This window comes from Felis catus, chromosome D2 (genome assembly GCF_018350175.1).
Source record: "Felis catus isolate Fca126 chromosome D2, F.catus_Fca126_mat1.0, whole genome shotgun sequence".
NCBI classification, from domain to species: Eukaryota; Metazoa; Chordata; class Mammalia; order Carnivora; family Felidae; genus Felis; species Felis catus.
The window spans coordinates 47,090,097-47,106,863 of NC_058378.1; the positions used below are offsets into that span (position 1 = coordinate 47,090,097).

At 52.9% G+C, this 16,767-nt stretch overlaps 1 protein-coding gene across 5 annotated transcripts in view; it reads left to right on the forward strand.

Annotated features, from left to right (window-relative positions):
* The first annotated feature begins 2,480 nt into the window (after positions 1-2,480).
* Positions 2,481-16,767, forward strand: part of CD2H10orf71 (chromosome D2 C10orf71 homolog) — a 29,259-nt gene continuing 14,972 nt past the window's right edge. For 3 of the 5 annotated variants that reach the window (XM_045040314.1, XM_023240667.2, XR_006587093.1), the window contains exon 1: positions 5,157-5,289. The gene's annotated coding sequence lies outside the window, so the exon portion shown is untranslated. Of the gene's footprint in view, positions 2,618-2,851; positions 2,962-5,152; positions 5,290-7,594; positions 15,925-16,767 lie in introns of those variants that run through there. The other 2 variants (XM_045040313.1, XM_045040315.1) reach the window with 2 other exon arrangements.

Genomic DNA, 16,767 nt, shown 5'->3' on the forward strand with positions numbered 1-16,767 from the left:
CACATGGGCTTGGTGGTGGCTGAAGCGGACAGAGTGGCTCAAGGGTTGGCACGTGGGACCTCTGAGCCAATCTGTCCTGCCCGTGGTTTTGTGTAGTCTCATACGCTAAAAATGACTTTTGCCTATTTAAATGAAACAATCAAAACAAGAATATTTTATGATACGTGAAAAGGATATACAGTTCATATTTGTGTGTCCATAAATAAAGTTTTATTGGAACACAGCCATACCCATTTGTCTACAGATCATTTCTGACCACTTTCCATGGCCCAGCTCAGCGGTTGTGACAAAAACCATGCGGCTTCTGCAGAGCTGAAAACATTTACTTTAGCCTTTTACCAAAAAAGTCTGTGGATCCATATGTTAGACAGGAGAGCACACCTCCCCCAACTCCTCCTGACTCTAGACTGCCAGATCCTTCCGTGTGGAGAGGTGACTTACATAGACTCCAGAGGCACTGGTGGCCGACCTCTCAGCTAGGCCACCATGATTTTGTTGGTGTTTGGTAGCATTTTCATAAACTGGATTTACTTCATTTCACAGCACAGGTTCTATTTCTTACATTGAAATCTTTCACTGGAAACTCCTAAGCAAAGAATTCCGAGGGGAAGGCCTTAAGGAGAGCCCCTCCAACCCAGGTGGCTCTCAGGTGACTATGATACCACCATCCTGGCACCGGGCTGGTTAGGCCAGGAGAGCAGCGGATGGGGTGGAGTGGGGGGGAGAAGGGTGGGGTGTACCCGAAAACTTAGCCAGTGGACTGTTTTCCAGCTGTGGGCCGTAAACAGGGTCCCCCCAAACACGCGCCTCGATAAATCCAACCCCTCTGAGCTAGGCACCAGACATGCATTATCAAGTAACAACCCTTCACAAAGGAGCCAAGCCAGAGTTCCCGGTAAGAAAATCCATTCGAAAGGAGGGGTCTGAGTGCTCAGGCCCCTCAGCAGGTGAGCAGCTCAGTGGGGCCTGAGCTCTAGAAGTATGCTCCTTACAGTGACGACCCATCCTGCCATCAGCCCTGAGGATATACTTCCACTGTGCCAACCCTGAGGCACAGAATCCCCTCGGTTCCCATAACAAATCAGTAGCTAAGGAGGTGCCCTGGCCAGACTTTGCTCTCTCACCAGAGAGAAGCAAGGAAAACAGGTGGATGGAAGGAAGCCATGTTCCCCGGACTTGGGCTGGGAGAGTGCTTGTGTTGGGGGTTGGGGGGGGCGGGTGCAACAGAGATATACAGACTGGACAGGCGGACAGACAAACCTTCATCTGCAACCTCAGTGCCAATGTTAGCTGAACGACATCCAGGATCTCTGCAAGCCTCAGTTTGCCCATCTGTAAAGAGCGAGTATGAACAGACATCACACTAGGAGAGCGTGAGGATTTAGTGAAAGAACGCACAGGCAGTGCCTGGCACATTATGCGTGCTCAGGAAATACTGGTTTCCTCATCGTGTCTTTGCTTAGCTCCCTGGCAGGTAGCAGTCCGTGGGGATCAAACAAAATGGTGCCGGGCCCAGAGATAAAGAGTATACAGTGTATAGGTTCAATTGGGTGAAGACTCAAAACAGTGCAGGGCACCGAGTAAAGGTTTTATAAGCGTTATCTAACATTATTATCTTGTTATCATTAAGCCCAGGAAATGCTCCACCCTTCTGAAGAAGTTTATTTGAACAACTCCTAAAGAAGGCTGAGAAGAGGCACCTGGGTGGGTCCGTCGGTTCAGCATCCGACTTCGGCTCAGGTCATGATCTCGCGGTTCGTGAGTTCAAGCCCCGTGTCGGGTTCTGTGCTGACAGCTCAGAGCTTGGAGGCTGCTTGGGATTCTGTGTCTCCCTCTCTCTCTCTGCCCTTCCCCTGCTCACCCTCTGTCTCTCTCTGTCTCAAAAATAAATAAACGTTAAAAAATCAAAAAAAAAAAAAAAAAGAAGAAGAAGGCTGAGCACTAGTGAAGAAAACTTCCTGACAAGCGGTCCAGTATAACCACAATGGTGGAAGAAATGAGGGAGTTGCCTCATGCCATTTGCAGGGATGTGACTTCAAACACCCAGAACCAGAAATTCTGCACTGTCCTCATTAGCAGCTTTTGAACATTTCTGAAGAACACAGAGGCAGGCCAGAGTCATTTTGCTGCAGGGTTAGGTCAGCGAGCATCGCGTGTGTCCGGGCAAGAGCAAGGCCATTTTCATCCATGCAGTCAGGCAGCTGGGCACCTCCCACAATGTCCCAGAGGTTCTGCTGAGAGTGGGGGCCAACGACGTCACCGCAAGGATGGGATGCCGTAGCACGCCGCCTGAGGACAGCTTTATTTATGCTCTTGCAGAATGTACATGCAGGCCTTGTTTTTCTGGCTGATTAGGGAGCCAGCTCACATAGCGTCCGCGGTTCTACATTTAGAATTGTGTCTTCATTCACATTCTTTCCACGCAGCTCACGGCTCCTGGACTGGAAGAGAGTGGTTACTTTTGCCTGGGCCCGTCCCCTGGGAAGATGCCAGCTCACCTCGAGCTCCTGGTCCAGAGTTTGGGCCGAGTTCTCTGGCTGTGCTCTGGGCTGGGGTGGTCCACGCCGGTGTGCCCACCATGACCTGAACCAGATGTGGAATCCATGGCCCAGGGCAGGTAGGGCCCATTCTGGGAGAAATGGGATTCTACAGCGGTCAGCTGTGGTCAGGCTAGCCGGATGGGGCCCCCAGCCAAGCTCTGAGGGTTTCTGCTCCCAGCCCGGGCTCTTGCCAGGTCAACTGTGTTTTATTGTTCTCTCCTGACCCCTCCTGCTGACGCTAACAAGGCTGCCAGCCACTGTCCTGCCCCCTGAAAGTTCCCTGGGTCACCCTCATGTCTTTCTTTTCTCAGGCAGCCACTTGAAGCAAACACCGCCAGGTCCTGCCACACTGCAAACCTCACCGCTTCTAAGACTCCAAACCAGACATGCGGTCATGCTGTCCACCTGGGAAGAATTAAAAGTAAGCTGGGGAAGAAACATGCTGAGAAGCGGGAGGAAAGCGGGTTAGGAAGGCCAGGGCCCTGCTTTGCCTCCTGTTACTCACACCCCAAAGCAAACCCCCCTCATAAAACGAGATTTCGTGATGCAGGCTTCCCTAAAATCTGGAACAAAATGATCTGGGTCATACACACATAGCGTGCGAACTGGCTGTGAATCGTGCTTGAATGTGTAATAGGGGAAAAAAAGGAACTAGAACGTCAAACCCATGATGTTACAGGTATTGTTATTCACCACAAAGCTCTGGTTTGTTTGTTTGTTTGTTTTAAAGTCGATTTGAATTCTCTTTACAAAAATATAACAAGTGATGGTACGGGTGGTTGAAGGCATGACAAAATCGTCCCAAAAAATGATTAACATTTGAGAAGCTTTGCCGTATACAAGCGTATACATGTACACAAATTGATTTGATCTTCAACCCAACAGAACATAGGCAGTCTGTCCATCTTAAAGATGAATAAACTGAGGCACAGAGAGGTTAAGGGATTTGGTTGGTGTCAAATAGCTGGGAAATACAAGGGGCCAGGGCTCTGAGTCTCTTGTGTTGTGCTGTGCTGTGTTGTTTCGTTTGCTTTGCTTTGGTTTTAATGCTGGCTCACATTTCAAGTTGATTCTTTTCATTGGCCAGGTTGGCTAGTGTTGGTTTTGGCAAGCAGGGGAGGCGGGTGGGGCGGGTAAAATCAAGGGGCTCGCTTTGAGTCTCCCTTAAGCCATCTCTGAATACTGATCAGTGAGCAGGTGTCCCTGCAGTCGGGTCCTAAGTCCCCAGGGCAAAAGGCAAGTAAGTTTTAAGGCTCTGGGGAGGAAAGGGGGCTGGATAACCCTGCTGTTAGTGGTCAGACCCCTCCACCTGCAGGGCAACCAAGTCTTTCGGACTTGGTTCCAACTGACGTTCACAGACCCAGGTCCCTGTGACCCTGGCCACCAGCAGATTCAAGGCTGGAGGTGGTGCCAGGCCCTGAGTTAGGGCTGGGACAGAGGTTGCTGGCTGTGAGGAGCCCACAGGGGCGGGGTGGACGGGAGGCAGTCCACAAATAGATACAGAGATACAGTGTGGTGCAGACTTTCGGGGGCTTTGAGCACCTCAAATAGCAGGGCACCTGGTGGGGACCAGCCCCTGGGGTTTCCCAGTCCACAGGCAGGGGAGCACGAAAAAACGCTCTTGAAAAGAAAGACAAGAGCTCTTGCTTTAAATCCTAACAGTGAGCAGACTGTCACAGGGCCAACTTGGGGAGGGTAGGGAAGGGGAGGGCTCCCAGGTGTTGGAACAGCATGAACAAATGCAAAGGGGTTGGAAGATGTCTGGGGGTCTGCAGGCAGTTTGGAGAGCAGGGAACCCGGGGCCAAGACTGAAAGTGGCCATTGGGCCAGCCCCTCCCAGAGACGGAGAAGGGGAGCTCTCAGCTGCAGAACGAGACCCATCCACCAGCACTTGGACCCTACACGCCACGAGGCCTGCCCCGGCCAGGCTCACCAAGTGGGCACTTACCTTGCCTCTTCCCTGATTATTTCCCATCCTTCTGAAACTCTCACCCTGAAATCCCAGCCTGGCCGTCCCCCAGCCTGCAGCTGGGCGTGTTATTTTGCTCCAAAAGCACAGCAGAGCGCGGCTCCTTACTCGAGGAATGCAGGCTGCGGTCCTCCGAGGCGATGATGAAACGGGCTATTTCTGCCCCCGGGACATCAGCAGGCCTCCGGGCGCTGGCTCCAAGGCTCACACTATCGTGTTTTTAACGTTTCCCTAGACAAATGTTTTCCTTCGCACCCTGGGATCTTTGTATTTGAACCTGGGTGCTGAAATAGCTTTAGAAATCATTCTGGATTGAAGTTGGAATCATGGTTAGGGTCCAGCTCAGCGGCAAGCAATTTCTCACTCCCCAAGTTATCTATTACCAGTGGCCGATCTGGATGTAAAAATAGCTGGTGAGGCTGTTTGTTTAATCTGACTGTTACCTGACACCACGCGGGTGTTGCTGTGCGGACTGTTTGCCTCCTTCCCCACCAAGAACACCATTTGGTTTCCCCCGGCTGGGTCTCTATGTAGGCACACTTCATGAACTTCCAGTGGCTGGACGACTTCTGGCCACTGATTTTCCTCAGGTGGGCGGGTTTGTGAAAAAGATAAGAGGTCTGGGTCTTGCATCCGTGGCCCTCTCGTCTTTGGGCAGCCAGCGAACGAGGGAAGAAGTTCCGGCTGCCGGGCAGAGCCGGGCTGCTGGAAGAGTCAGGGTTGTCCCCCGTTCCTGGGGAGGCCGGAGAGCAAGCAGCTGGGACACGCGGAGAGCGGAAGGTAGGGCGCAGACACTTGTCTGGTTTCTTGGCGTGGGCAGGGAGGCTCACGCTCCCCGCAGCAGGGACATTTGCTCTGGGCCACGGGCACCGTCGGGGCTGGAGCTCTGTGTCCGGGCGCCGGGCAGGGCGGTGTGAGTGGGAAGGGCACGCTGGGGGCTGAGGTTCTCAGCGGGGTGCTGGATTTCCGTGTGGACCATGAGGGGTACACCGTTCAGGGTGCAGATGGATGTGTGTGACTTCGTCCTTACGTGCGTGTGTCTGGGCACTTTGCTCTCGCAGGGTTGAGCAGGCACAAGCCTGTGGATGAACCCAGGTCGTGCATTGCCAGGACGAGTGTGCACTGGGACGTTTCTGGCCCGTGGACTCTGAGAGTGTGTGTCTCCCGAACGTGGAAACCCCCACAGTGTTCTCCCACACCCTGGGGGTCCTCGACCAGACTCACGCTTGGCCATGTTTAAAGTCATATCTCTCTTTTCTCCGGAAGAAGAATTGATCGCTGAGGAGAGTAAATACTGAATCTGTGTGGAAAACTAGACAGCCTTCAAAAATTATTAATTAGGGGCGCCTGGGTGGCTCAGTCTGTTAAGCGTCCGACTTCAGCTCAGGTCATGATCTCACGGTTTGTGAGTTCGAGCCCCACGTCGGGCTCTGCGCTGACAGCTCAGCTCCAAATCTGGAGCCTGCTTCAGATTCTGTGTCTTCCTCTCTCTCTGACCCTCCCCCACTCACACTCTGTCTCTGTCTGTCTCTCTCTCAAGAATAAATAAACATTAAAAAATTTTTTTAAATTATTATTTAGGATTATAAACCCCTCCCATGGTTGTTGATCATGGATGAGGCCATGTATATCGCGGGGGGGGGGGGGGGGGGGGGTTGGAGGCAGGCACGGAATATATGAGAAATCTCTATACCTTTCACTAAATTGCTCAGTTTTGCTGTTAACCTAAAACTCCTCTAGTAAATACAAGTTATTTTTTGAAACTAAATTATAGGCCATTTCTCTCAATGCATCTAACCCAATTATAATGAACTCTATTTGAAGTAATAGTTTTAAAGACTATAAGTATAAGAATCCTGGAAAGTAGATTAAACACACGTTTAATTTGCCAGCATTCCAGCTTCCTCTACAACAGTGGTTGGTAAACCACGGCTGTGGGCCAGACACCTGGTTTGTAAATAAAGTTTTATTGGCACACAGCCACACTTGTTCATTTCCATTTTGCCCATGGCTACCAAGGCTGAGGCCATATGGCCAGCAACGAGGAAAACATTTACTATGCAGCCCTTTACAGAAAAAGTTTGCTGACCCCTGCTGTATGAGAACACTCCTGAGATGGGCTGATCTGGTACCCACACCAAAAAAAAAAGGAGGGAAATTTCCAGCTGTTAAAACAGCCTGTAAGCTGGACCGACCCTTCAGGACCAGTGGCCAGCTCTGGAGCCCCAGCCCCTCCTCAGGGCTGGTTTTTCCAGTCTGGCTGGTAAAGAAAATGTTCGGTTTACCATTGGGAGGTTAGCTTTGCTGTGGAGTGTGGCCTGGGCTGAGCAGGGCAGATTGTGCTTATCAGGATGGTTTATAAATAGACACCTCCGGGTGACCCGAGTCCAGCGTGTTTCTGCCCCTGGGTCTTTGGGAGGAGAACAATCGTGCCTGCTGTTTGGTGACCAGAAGCCAGTTGGGATGGGAGCAACTGTGTCTACTGGGAGGAAGAGGGCTGGTGGGATGTTGGGTCCTGGAAACAGGGGCTTGGATCCCCTGGAAACCTGGGGAGAGGGGGTGTGGGGAGGAGGCAAGGAAGGCTACAGAAGGCTACCAGTCCTCAGAAGGTGAATGCACCCACCTCGGTGTCTTTTCACCAGTGTGCAGGCAAGTGTCTTGGCATCTTCTGCTTCTTTGTCCCTGACCCTAAAGAAGCCTTAGAGACCCTTACAGAAAGGGGAAACCCTGAGTCTGGAAATAGCCCTTTTCCTCCAGCCTATGCCAGAAATCTCAGTAACTGAAACCTGCCAGCCAGTGGAGACAGGGCTGGGCCATCTTCCTCACTGGCTCTTGGGATTTCACTCCGTCTGCGCAGGGTTGCTGGAGAGATGCAAAGGGCTTCAAGAGAAAGGTGGCCCTCACGGAGACATCAGAGCTGACATTTCCCAACAGGCTACAGAGGGTCTTGGTTTTATTTCCATTTGAGGGTTTAAACCACATTTCACCGAAGCCAGCCAATCTGTAACCCTACAACTCGATTGTATGTTTCATTCAGTGGGTCGAGAGGACCCCAAATACCTCTTCATTTCTACTTGGTTCCCAGGGGTTGCACAAGCTAGTGAGAACAGATGGAGGGGGAGAGGACAGGGGATCCATCAAGGTACGTGGAGAACGTGGAGCACCGCTGAGATGTGTCACCCCCAACGTAAGTCATCGGTATCATTAGGGCGCGTTCCCTGGAGGGGGCTGCACGTCTCCTGTTCAAGGTGGAGGCAAAGCAGTTGTCGGCTGACCTCGGTTCTCAGGTGGGAGACAGAAGACCGCTTGGTGCCCAGTGCATTCCTTTCCAAGCCTGCATCCGTCAGCCTTGGAGAGCTTGACGGCAGTCAGAATGTTTGGGAATCTGACAGCAAGAGGGTCAACCAATTGTGGCTTTCTCCCCAGGACTTGACAGACAGACCTCCCTTTCCTAGTAGGAAAGGACAAGGGACCTTTCTGGACCACGGCACGTGAAAGTGAGGACACCTTCCCTGTGTCCTCTGTTCTCTGCGTGGTCGTCCCTTAAGGCTCTGGCCCAGAGAGGATGAGCACAGTGCAGGCGCCTAGGGCCTAGAAGAGCTTCCAAATCCCACAGAGATGCCTGCAAGAGCCCGGGGGCTCCACAGCCTGGATGCTGGTGCCTGCCTCAGTTGGCCCCTTCTGTCCCTCAGGAGCCCCTTCCAGGATGGGCTTGAGCTTACGCAAGGCTACAAGGTTGAGCTAACGGAGGGATTGCAAGCCTTCACCTGAAGCTGACGGAAAGCAAGGGGGAGAGGAAACCGAGATTTGCTTGAGTGGCCCAGTGCTTTCCGCACTCCCTGCTGACTGTGGAGGCTCCTTTCAGGCCTCGTGGCCCTGAGCCCCGCCTGCGACAGCCAGGTCATGCTGGAGCCTCCCCTTGGTCTGCCGTCTCCTGGGGCAGCCTGGCCACATGCAGGACCACTAGCTGGTCCCTCACCTGGCCCTGTCGGCCCTTCTCTGAGGCAGATCAAGCCTAAAGGCCGCGGAGGTCAAGGGGTCAGAATTCAAACCCGCTGGGCTAAACCCGCCAGCTGTGAACGACTTCTCTCCCTGGGCGCCCACCATTTTCATCCCTGGCTGCCTTCCTCCCACGTGCAAAGCACTTACAAAGCTTGTCCGGGTTTTACTGCCAAGGTCGCCCAGTATGGTAGGTTTCAGGATCCCCTTTGCAAAGCTTAGAGACGCTCAGTAACTTGTCCCAGGATGCACAGCTAATAAGGTGCTGAGATGCAAACCTGGGACCCGAGTCCAAAGCCCATGTCTTTTCCACACCCAAATGAGTCTTTATGAGGAGGCCAGTCCACTCACCAGAGTCAAAACCTTCCTCAGAGAAGCCCTGCAGCCCAGACAGGCTCCTCCCTTAGAGCCTCAGAAGTTCCCTGCTACTCGGAGCAGCCCTGCTGGAGGTGCTCAGCAGGGGCTTTGGGGTGGGGCAAATCTAGATTCAGTCTGGCTCCACCTTTCTTAGCAAGCCCCTGGGCCTCAACTTCCTCCTCTGTAAAATGGGACTACCAACCAATGGGAACCCATCTCAAAGGCTCCTTCGTGCATTAACTGAGCAAACATATGAAAAGTACCAGGCACACAATAAATATGACGACTGTTTCCGCAACTGCCCTCTTTGTCAATTTGTTTCTCTCCTGCTTAAACTGCAACTTGGATCTTTTCCTTCCAGAGGTCACGAAAGAGAAACCCCAATGAATCAGGGCTCAGCTGATTCATGTTCATTGCTCGGCTGTAGAGCAGCTGGCACCATGGAGCACTGACCCATCCTCACAGTGACCACTGGACATTCACACGTCATTATTACCTTCCCTCTCATACCAAATTGTGTCCTGGGTCTGTGCACCTTTTAGCACGTGGGGTGGAGGACTCAGCCCCAGAGGGAAGTGATGTTCCCACCCACAAGGCAACGTGGGCAGCATCTGGACCACTCCGTGCACACCATCATCAGCCAGGACGCCCTGCTCTGCCCCACCAGCCCCTCCCGAGGGGGAGAAAGGAGGGTAAAACTTTCCTTGATTTTACCTAATGTAAATTTACCTCATCTTAATTTAAATCTCAAGGGCAAGGGCGGGAGTCCAAATTGTCATTGAGCGTGGAAGGTTTCCCCAAATTGCTTTGGGGGCCTGCCCAGGAGCTGCAGATGCGCTGTTTAAGGGGAACACCCTACAAGCGCCAATGCTGTGCAAGGTCAGCCAAGATCCAGTCTAAGAATGAGGGAGCGGAGTGGTTTACTAAGGCAGAGAAACCGGGCAGACAGAGCACACCTGGGGGTGGATCCCAGGACAGGGAAGCCCCCTGGGCACGCTGGTCAGTCACTGCCTTGCTTCTCTCTCCCTTTTACGTTGGGGAAAGGCAATGTTGTCCTAGTGACCACCATGTCCCGGCCCTAGGTTAGGCAGGATGCGTGGTGGGGGTGATAGCGACATTTACAGATCGTTCCTAGCTGCCAGCCACCTCACAGACGTGAATTCACTGGGTCCTCACAACGACCCCATGAGGCAAGTACTACTGTTAGTTTCATTTTACAGATGAGGAAACTGAGGCACAAACAGGGTTCATAATTTGCAGAGGGCCACTCACAGCTGCCATAACCAGGAGCCATGTCCAAGGGGGCCTGGCATCAGTGTCTGCCCTTCCCATTATGTTATACTGCCCCCCTCTGGAGATTAGAAATGATGCCAGCTGGCATTTAGTGAGCACCTACTATGTGCTTTACACACACGTGTTCATTTAACGCACTCGGCAATCCTGTCGGCGGGTGTTACGCAGTGGTAGATAGGGGATTCCTTCTCCGCGCTTTCAAAAGCCCAAGATCTCAGTGACGGTAGCTTCCATGTATTGAGTCCTTATGCTGCGTAAGTGTCCTCGGGGCTCTTGATATGTTTTCACCCCCGCCCTTCACAACCACCCGGTGAGGTAGCTATTGTTGCGGATGAAGGATCGGAGGCTCAGAGAGGGGAGGTAACTTGTCGAGGTCACACAGGACTAGGAAAGGGGAGCCCTGGTCTGACTCTCAATCTCGGGCACTTTCCACCACCCTCTGCTGTGTGCCCAGGCGGGACCCGGGTGGGTGCTCACACACACACACACTGGCAGCCAAAGCTTTCTCGCGGCTGCCTGCATGCAAGCCCCGCCTGGTGAGACCTCTTTCCTTCCACCTCCTGGACGGGCAGCTCACACTCACCTCTGCCTGCTCTCCCCTCACAGGGGATGGTCCCTTGAGGAGGGCAGTGTTTCTGATTCATCTCTGCACCCCACACAGGCACAGCCTCCCCAGAGCAGGGCCTAGAGCGAGGCATACGCAGTCCAAACCTCAGGGGTTGACACCCATGTGGCCCTAGTGGCCCAAGAGCTATGACTTATCAACACAACCTCCCAGAAAGGGCACAGCCTCCAGCTTAGGGCAGCGGTGCCCCTAGTGTCCCAAGACCAGCAGCACCAGCATCCCCAGTGCCCCACCCCCACCCCCACCTCCCGAGTCGACATCTCCCGGTTGGGGCCCAGCACTCCAACAAGCCTTCTGGGGCCCTGAGAAGGACCCCTGCCTTACGGAAGGAAAGGGGACAAGGTCCCCACGTTGTTCTCAAACATGGTAGGAAATGCTCCAAGAAGCTGATCTTTTCACATCGACTGGAGCTGTGGTTTTAAATAACTTTGTCTGAAGAACATTTTTCAGGGTTCATGTTTAGAAGGATCACCTGGGTGGCCACATCTGAATTCTTTTTCTTGCCACTGTAAAGCATCCCATGAGGGATTCCATGAAGAAGGCGGGATGGTTGTCAGTCCCTCATGGCAAGGAAGTTGTCTCTCCTTCCCTGGAGGAGCTGGGCTCTCCACTGCCACGCCCCTGGGAGAAAGGACAGCTGTCATCTACCAAACAGGCATCTGCCATCTACTTCCAACCTCCAGCAGGAAGCGAGAAGGCCAGAGACAGCCAGGCTCTGGTGTGTGTGTATACGTGTGTGTGTGTGTGTGTGCACGTGCGCATGGGGTTTAAGGGTTTAGGAATTCCTGGGTTTAAGACTTCCTGATTCTCCAGGCAAGGCCCCTCCCCCATCCCATAAAGTCATGCCTTCCTGGCTGTGCAGGGACAGGGAATATGGCACCCTCCAGTATGCTCCCTGAAGGACAGCCAGGTCTAGCTTTGCCAAAGCAGATGCTCCCTGATGGGAAGAGGAGGGCCATAGAAGGTAGAAGAGAAGGTGCTAAGAGAGAAGCTTGCTGCCACTCCCCACTCTGCATGGACACCATGGCAGATGGAAGCCCCCAGAAACCCAAAGACTCTCTCTGCCTTGGCTGCATAGGAAGGGCAGAGTCAGGTAGCACAGACACCTGAGTCTGAATCCCAACTCTGGTGCTCTCTCGCTGTGTGACCTTGAGCAAGTTCCTCAGCCTCTCTGACCCTCAATTTTCCCACCTCAGATTCCTTTGGCATGAACCCTGCCTAGCTTGCCTCTGGTTGTGACCACTGAGCAAGACCGTGGATACCAACTGTGTGGTGGGTAGCAGGAGCTGCATAAATGGGGCAGATGCCTGGAACTGTCCAGCAGGGTGCTGATGCTCACAGAAGGCTCTCCCAGCTCTGCCTCTCTGCCTCTGCCACCCAGCCCCATGGCTCCGACTTACAGATGGGTGAACGCTGCAGCACCCCTGACCCCATGGTCTGGGTGCCCTGCCCAGAACCTCCTCTCCTGCCCAAACCTGGAATGCTCCAGGGATGCTTTCATGGGGTGCCCTCTCCCAAATTTCCTGGTTCTCTTCCCAGGGGCTGGAGACAGGATGGGTGCCAAGGGACACCCTCCTCCCAACAAATCCAAGTGTTTTTTTCTCTGGGAGCCGCTGAAGGGGCCTCCTCTCTGGACAAGGCTCCCCAAGGTGGAGTTCAGGTTATTGGGTATAATCAGGTTATTGGTGTGCCTGACTCCACAGCTCATAACAAGAGAGCCATGCTTGCCAGTAAGGGGCACGGCAGGCTTTCACAGCCTTTGCACCATACACAGAATCTCAGGTGTGATGGGGTGCTGGCAATAGGACATCCTGTGACCCAAGGTCGTGAGATGAGCTCCCAGGAGACCTGAGGGCAAGAACCAGGAGAGTGGGGGCTGCGGGTGGCCAGGGGTGGGATGGTCCTGAGCAGAACTCCTCAGCCTCCATGAGGCATTTCAGAAGCTCCTGGAGGAACCCCTTTTAAATGCCGGTTGTAGGCACTCTCTCCTTCCCAACAGCCTTGGGTTCAAACCCCACACCCTCAGGCAGTAAACCCCTCTAGACTCCAGGTTCCTCCTCTGTAAGGAACGAGAGTAATTGCCGCTTTTCAAGGTTGTTGCAAATATTAATTACATAATAATAAACAGTCAATAATATTGGGGTATATGAAGTACTTATCCTATGCCAGGCACTTAGTACAGGGGGATGTCTCTTATTCATTGATTCATTTGCTCCTTTGACAAAGGCCCAGGCACTGTGCACGGACTGGGGACACAGTGCTGAAGCAAGGGCAAGGCCTGGCCTATAAACCTACCACCTGAGATGGTCTCCTCCCCTCCCCCACATGCATCTGGGCAGACCTTGCCAGGCACGGCAAGTGCCTCAGCTCTCCACCTCTCCATCCAAAGGAAGGCCCAACGTCACTACAATTGAGCCTAACCCGGAATGCCTGAAATTACTGATCCAGAGTAGTTTATAAAACACACTGCAGATCAGAACTCATTATTGGGTATAAAAATCACTTACCAAATTGCAAATAGGTTTTCTTTTAAATAGAAGGATAGAACAGAAGGTATCAGAGTAGTACAGATAAGCAGAGTGAATTTTGCTTCCTGAATTTTCCTTGATCTACAGTTGGCCCTCGAATAACGAGGCGGTGAGGGGCACCAATGTCCACCCCATGCAGTCAAAAGTCCGTGTATTTTGACTCCCCCAGAACTTAACTACTGATAACATAAACAGTCGAATACATATATAGCCCGTACTCTATTATTACAATAAAAGAAGCTAGAAAAAATAAAATGTTATTAAGAAAAGCATAAGGAAGAGGAAACACATGTATGGTACTGTACTGTATTTATGGAAAAAGCCGCGTATAAGTGGACCCATGTTGCTCAAAGGTCAACTGTATACGTCTCTGAGCAGGTTCTGTGCTGTGAAGGAAGTGTATTTCCTATTCCGTGTTGAGTGAAAAAACAAGCAGGTGTCAAAGACCTCCACTCTTGGGAGACATGTGGAGAAAGGCACGCACATAGCTCCCTTTATGCCCAGCGGCCAAAAGGTAGAACACAGTTCTGTGGTGGCTGGGGCTCACTGGGCCTCTTCCTGGGGCGGTGTCCCCCTGGCCGGGGAAGGACCCAGGACCTGGGGAGTCGGGCGGCACTAATCACCTGGGGACTCAGGTAGTGACTGCCTCAGGGACCAATTTCAGGACGCTTTCTTTCCTCAGCTCTCTCCAGCGTGGGGAGCAGCCCAAAGAGGATGGGCGGAGCCAGTTTGTTTCTTATGGTTCCTGTTTTACCAGTAGGTAGAAGTTAAGTGACTTGCTCAAGAACAACCCTGCCCTGGTACCAGGCCTCCAGCTCTTTCTACTGTCCAGAACTGCCTATTCGATTGCTAGCTCATTTTAGTTCTTACCGTTTCCAGAATTCAGGGCAAGATGTTCTTGGAAATGTGGAAGGTATGAATGAATGAATGGATGAATGAATGAATGAACAAATGATGTTCCAGTGGCTGGGCTAATGTTTTCTCCTTGATTCCACAACAGCAGTTCTCAGCCAGTGCCGAATCTGCCCCAGGGAACTTCAGCAAATAGTGCCAAGGTTGAGAACCCCCGTTATTTATACACAGGTGCATAACATGGGCTCCATTTTACAGATGAGAAAACTGAGGCTCAAAGACTTGCTGTAATTTAGCCGAGGTTATACCCAGGGCATGTAGACGAGCACCAGAGCCTGGACCAGACCCAGGTGGACCCACCATTTTGGTGGCCCCTGTGTTTCTGAAAGAGCTGTGTGTCCCCCTTCCAGAGACTGCCCTGCCCTGGCCTGATGGTCAGTATAGCCCCTGGAGTTTGGGTTTGGTCTGTCCACTGAGGCCATCTGCCGAGAGCACCTGGTGGATCCGCTTCTCAAAGCCCAGCGATGCCAGGCCTGATCTCCTTGCTGGTGGAAGGGGGTGTCCAAAAACAGCTCTGGCTGAGTCTAGCACATCTGGCCACTGGGAACTCCAAGGAGTGTTCCCCGACAGTGGCCGGCCACCAGAAATGGTCAGAAACAGGGCTGCGAGACCCCTGCCCAAGGATCCTTATCAAAGTGAGAATCCAGAGGCTCCCGGAGCCCCCGTACATGGGATGGTCCACTATCTGTATGTCAGGCCAACTGCCACAATACTGGGTCAGCAGTTGGGCGTCAGCCACTGAAATCAGCCGGTGCTACAAAGCAGGAACTTTGCCCTGGACAGCCAGTTGTTAAACATTACTCAGCCCCCCGGTCACACAACCAGGGAACAAAACAGGAGCCAGCAGGGTCAAGTTGCTGGGTCTTTGAACTCAGCCCCTCTCTCCACCTCTCTCGTTCCTCCCCTGGCCTCTATATCTTGCTTCTCCCCCATTATCCTGTGACTGGGAGCTCCACTGGGCGTGTGGGGAACTCAGACCAGGCCTGGCCTTCCTTATGCCAGGCTCCCTGACCTCTAGCTGCAGACATGGGTAATGCTCAGAGGCCCCTGAGGAAATGTCCCGTCCAGACACCCGGGAGACTGGTGACCCAGGAAGGAAATGCGATTCAGACTGAGCTGAGCTCCAGGGAGAAAGCCTCTCTCCTCCCTTGCTATCTCCTGAGGGCAGCAGAATGCCCACAGTAGCTGTGCTCACCTGCTCACAACTGGCTCTGTGAGTCCAACGAGCCTGGCCAAGCTGGTTCCTCCAGCCACATTCCTTGCGATTCCTGGACTCCTACATGTTTCAGGGCTTGGAAACCCCTCGCACATGTGATGCGATTCAGGGGAGATTCAGACACGGGCCAGGCCAGTGCTGCCGTTGGGGCCCCTGGTGCATTCCTGTACACTGTATTCCTGGGGCTGGAGGAAGCCAGGCTTGTCCTCTCCCAGGGCACAAGAGAGTGGGGTCAGTCTGAGAGCCTTTGTTTTTCCAGGTCTAGTTCCTAGGCTGGGGCCATTCAACCAGGCCAGGATGTAGGCCCACCCTCTTCCCCTGCTCACTCCAGACCAGTGGAACCAAAATGGCCAAACCAGATGCACAATGACCCGTGTACAAATCAAAGCTGCATTTTCCATGCATGAGCCAATCTGAGGCAATCTGAGGTATATGTGGCCCCGTGTCCTTGGAGATTCACCTGAGTTCCACAAGGCAGAGCCCAGGTCAGTCCTACCACCGCCGTATCCCCAGCTCCAGAACAGGGTGGCACACAGTAGGGCGCTGGGGATAGTTGTCAAGCGAATGATTGCACGAAAGACCTTCAAGTTTGCTTTATGAGAGCCCATGTTTTCTTCCGGCACAATGTAAAGACCTTGAAATTTCTAATTTCCAAAAGTTAAAAGGACAGAGCAGTCATCGCACTGGGGATAGCCGAGGAGGAATCATCATGGGGCCAGGAAGCAGGGCCCTGGAGAAAAGATTCGCAATCCCAGCTCCAGCACTCCCTAGGACACAGCGAGTAACCCAGGTAGCCTCAGTTCCCTCACCTGTAGGGCGCGGGATGATGGGTTTTAGTGAGGAATGAGTGAACACAGGCACGTGCCCTGCTCCCCCTTCCGAAGGACCCCAACTGAGGAAGTCGATTTTGCCACCCTCGTTCACCTTGTAAAATATACGATGTAGACAAGGGCATTCTCTCGGAAACTGCCAAGCGGGAGGGCTGTTGGCAATGGCACAGGGAGGTCAAAGAGCTTGGCTCTGGGCAGGGGTCCAGAGCAAGGCACTGGCCTGGTGTGGGGTGGGTGGGGAAGGCTGCCTGTGGGCCGTCTGTGCATTCACAGACTAGAACAAGGCCCGTGAGCACACAGACGGGGCTGTCGTGTTCGCTACGCTGAACTGCTCCTCAAGGCATGCCTACCTCAACATCTCAAAAAACCACCCAGAAAGAATACCAAGAAGAATCAATTCCAATTTGTTAGGGCCTTCTGGGTGTGATAAAGCCAACCCTTGTCATCTCCACCAGCTTCCTGCTTCCACTTTGCTGAGAAGTGAAAACACCATTCAAT